Source organism: Lupinus angustifolius, chromosome LG09, assembly GCF_001865875.1.
Source record: "Lupinus angustifolius cultivar Tanjil chromosome LG09, LupAngTanjil_v1.0, whole genome shotgun sequence".
Lineage (NCBI taxonomy): Eukaryota > Viridiplantae > Streptophyta > Magnoliopsida > Fabales > Fabaceae > Lupinus > Lupinus angustifolius.
The window spans coordinates 14,606,733-14,611,617 of record NC_032017.1 but is presented as its reverse complement, the minus strand read 5'-3'; positions in this window follow the sequence as shown (position 1 = coordinate 14,611,617).

Below are 4,885 nucleotides of genomic sequence, written 5' to 3'. Positions count from 1 at the left end.
TTAAGAGGAGGATGAGGAGGAGAATGAGGATGAGGATGAGGATGAGGATGATGTTAAGATGGGGATGAGGATCAGGATGAGGATAGGAGGATGATGAGAATGAGGATAGGATGAAGAGGAGGATGAGGAGGATGAGGATGACGAAGAGGAAAGAATGAGGATGAGGATAGGATGTGGTTGAGGACGAGGATGAGGATAGGATGAGGAGGAGGATGAGGATAGGATGAGGAGGAGGATGAGGATAGGATGAGGAGGAGGATGAGGATAGGATGAGGAGGAGGATGAGGATAGGATGAGGAGGAGGATGAGGATAGGATGAGGAGGAGGATGAGGATAGGATGAGGAGGAGGATGAGGATAGGATGAGGAGGAGGATGAGGATAGGATGAGGAGGAGGATGAGGATAGGATGAGGAGGAGGATGAGGATAGGATGAGGAGGAGGATGAGGATAGGATGAGGAGGAGGATGAGGATAGGATGAGGAGGAGGATGAGGATAGGATGAGGAGGAGGATGAGGATAGGATGAGGAGGAGGATGAGGATAGGATGAGGAGGAGGATGAGGATAGGATGAGGAGGAGGATGAGGATAGGATGAGGAGGAGGATGAGGATAGGATGAGGAGGAGGATGAGGATAGGATGAGGAGGAGGATGAGGATAGGATGAGGAGGAGGATGAGGATAGGATGAGGAGGAGGATGAGGATAGGATGAGGAGGAGGATGAGGATAGGATGAGGAGGAGGATGAGGATAGGATGAGGAGGAGGATGAGGATAGGATGAGGAGGAGGATGAGGATAGGATGAGGAGGAGGATGAGGATAGGATGAGGAGGAGGATGAGGATAGGATGAGGAGGAGGATGAGGATAGGATGAGGAGGAGGATGAGGATAGGATGAGGAGGAGGATGAGGATAGGATGAGGAGGAGGATGAGGATAGGATGAGGAGGAGGATGAGGATAGGATGAGGAGGAGGATGAGGATAGGATGAGGAGGAGGATGAGGATAGGATGAGGAGGAGGATGAGGATAGGATGAGGAGGAGGATGAGGATAGGATGAGGAGGAGGATGAGGATAGGATGAGGAGGAGGATGAGGATAGGATGAGGAGGAGGATGAGGATAGGATGAGGAGGAGGATGAGGATAGGATGAGGAGGAGGATGAGGATAGGATGAGGAGGAGGATGAGGATAGGATGAGGAGGAGGATGAGGATAGGATGAGGAGGAGGATGAGGATAGGATGAGGAGGAGGATGAGGATAGGATGAGGAGGAGGATGAGGATAGGATGAGGAGGAGGATGAGGATAGGATGAGGAGGAGGATGAGGATAGGATGAGGAGGAGGATGAGGATAGGATGAGGAGGAGGATGAGGATAGGATGAGGAGGAGGATGAGGATAGGATGAGGAGGAGGATGAGGATAGGATGAGGAGGAGGATGAGGATAGGATGAGGAGGAGGATGAGGATAGGATGAGGAGGAGGATGAGGATAGGATGAGGAGGAGGATGAGGATAGGATGAGGAGGAGGATGAGGATAGGATGAGGAGGAGGATGAGGATAGGATGAGGAGGAGGATGAGGATAGGATGAGGAGGAGGATGAGGATAGGATGAGGAGGAGGATGAGGATAGGATGAGGAGGAGGATGAGGATAGGATGAGGAGGAGGATGAGGATAGGATGAGGAGGAGGATGAGGATAGGATGAGGAGGAGGATGAGGATAGGATGAGGAGGAGGATGAGGATAGGATGAGGAGGAGGATGAGGATAGGATGAGGAGGAGGATGAGGATAGGATGAGGAGGAGGATGAGGATAGGATGAGGAGGAGGATGAGGATAGGATGAGGAGGAGGATGAGGATAGGATGAGGAGGAGGATGAGGATAGGATGAGGAGGAGGATGAGGATAGGATGAGGAGGAGGATGAGGATAGGATGAGGAGGAGGATGAGGATAGGATGAGGAGGAGGATGAGGATAGGATGAGGAGGAGGATGAGGATAGGATGAGGAGGAGGATGAGGATAGGATGAGGAGGAGGATGAGGATAGGATGAGGAGGAGGATGAGGATAGGATGAGGAGGAGGATGAGGATAGGATGAGGAGGAGGATGAGGATAGGATGAGGAGGAGGATGAGGATAGGATGAGGAGGAGGATGAGGATAGGATGAGGAGGAGGATGAGGATAGGATGAGGAGGAGGATGAGGATAGGATGAGGAGGAGGATGAGGATAGGATGAGGAGGAGGATGAGGATAGGATGAGGAGGAGGATGAGGATAGGATGAGGAGGAGGATGAGGATAGGATGAGGAGGAGGATGAGGATAGGATGAGGAGGAGGATGAGGATAGGATGAGGAGGAGGATGAGGATAGGATGAGGAGGAGGATGAGGATAGGATGAGGAGGAGGATGAGGATAGGATGAGGAGGAGGATGAGGATAGGATGAGGAGGAGGATGAGGATAGGATGAGGAGGAGGATGAGGATAGGATGAGGAGGAGGATGAGGATAGGATGAGGAGGAGGATGAGGATAGGATGAGGAGGAGGATGAGGATAGGATGAGGAGGAGGATGAGGATAGGATGAGGAGGAGGATGAGGATAGGATGAGGAGGAGGATGAGGATAGGATGAGGAGGAGGATGAGGATAGGATGAGGAGGAGGATGAGGATAGGATGAGGAGGAGGATGAGGATAGGATGAGGAGGAGGATGAGGATAGGATGAGGAGGAGGATGAGGATAGGATGAGGAGGAGGATGAGGATAGGATGAGGAGGAGGATGAGGATAGGATGAGGAGGAGGATGAGGATAGGATGAGGAGGAGGATGAGGATAGGATGAGGAGGAGGATGAGGATAGGATGAGGAGGAGGATGAGGATAGGATGAGGAGGAGGATGAGGATAGGATGAGGAGGAGGATGAGGATAGGATGAGGAGGAGGATGAGGATAGGATGAGGAGGAGGATGAGGATAGGATGAGGAGGAGGATGAGGATAGGATGAGGAGGAGGATGAGGATAGGATGAGGAGGAGGATGAGGATAGGATGAGGAGGAGGATGAGGATAGGATGAGGAGGAGGATGAGGATAGGATGAGGAGGAGGATGAGGATAGGATGAGGAGGAGGATGAGGATAGGATGAGGAGGAGGATGAGGATAGGATGAGGAGGAGGATGAGGATAGGATGAGGAGGAGGATGAGGATAGGATGAGGAGGAGGATGAGGATAGGATGAGGAGGAGGATGAGGATAGGATGAGGAGGAGGATGAGGATAGGATGAGGAGGAGGATGAGGATAGGATGAGGAGGAGGATGAGGATAGGATGAGGAGGAGGATGAGGATAGGATGAGGAGGAGGATGAGGATAGGATGAGGAGGAGGATGAGGATAGGATGAGGAGGAGGATGAGGATAGGATGAGGAGGAGGATGAGGATAGGATGAGGAGGAGGATGAGGATAGGATGAGGAGGAGGATGAGGATAGGATGAGGAGGAGGATGAGGATAGGATGAGGAGGAGGATGAGGATAGGATGAGGAGGAGGATGAGGATAGGATGAGGAGGAGGATGAGGATAGGATGAGGAGGAGGATGAGGATAGGATGAGGAGGAGGATGAGGATAGGATGAGGAGGAGGATGAGGATAGGATGAGGAGGAGGATGAGGATAGGATGAGGAGGAGGATGAGGATAGGATGAGGAGGAGGATGAGGATAGGATGAGGAGGAGGATGAGGATAGGATGAGGAGGAGGATGAGGATAGGATGAGGAGGAGGATGAGGATAGGATGAGGAGGAGGATGAGGATAGGATGAGGAGGAGGATGAGGATAGGATGAGGAGGAGGATGAGGATAGGATGAGGAGGAGGATGAGGATAGGATGAGGAGGAGGATGAGGATAGGATGAGGAGGAGGATGAGGATAGGATGAGGAGGAGGATGAGGATAGGATGAGGAGGAGGATGAGGATAGGATGAGGAGGAGGATGAGGATAGGATGAGGAGGAGGATGAGGATAGGATGAGGAGGAGGATGAGGATAGGATGAGGAGGAGGATGAGGATAGGATGAGGAGGAGGATGAGGATAGGATGAGGAGGAGGATGAGGATAGGATGAGGAGGAGGATGAGGATAGGATGAGGAGGAGGATGAGGATAGGATGAGGAGGAGGATGAGGATAGGATGAGGAGGAGGATGAGGATAGGATGAGGAGGAGGATGAGGATAGGATGAGGAGGAGGATGAGGATAGGATGAGGAGGAGGATGAGGATAGGATGAGGAGGAGGATGAGGATAGGATGAGGAGGAGGATGAGGATAGGATGAGGAGGAGGATGAGGATAGGATGAGGAGGAGGATGAGGATAGGATGAGGAGGAGGATGAGGATAGGATGAGGAGGAGGATGAGGATAGGATGAGGAGGAGGATGAGGATAGGATGAGGAGGAGGATGAGGATAGGATGAGGAGGAGGATGAGGATAGGATGAGGAGGAGGATGAGGATAGGATGAGGAGGAGGATGAGGATAGGATGAGGAGGAGGATGAGGATAGGATGAGGAGGAGGATGAGGATAGGATGAGGAGGAGGATGAGGATAGGATGAGGAGGAGGATGAGGATAGGATGAGGAGGAGGATGAGGATAGGATGAGGAGGAGGATGAGGATAGGATGAGGAGGAGGATGAGGATAGGATGAGGAGGAGGATGAGGATAGGATGAGGAGGAGGATGAGGATAGGATGAGGAGGAGGATGAGGATAGGATGAGGAGGAGGATGAGGATAGGATGAGGATGAGAATGTGGAAGAGGATGAGGATGAGGATAAGGATAGGATGAGGGAAAGGTAGAGGATGATGATTTGGATAGGATGAGGATGAGGATGAGGATAGGATGACGATGAGGAAGGGATGAGGACG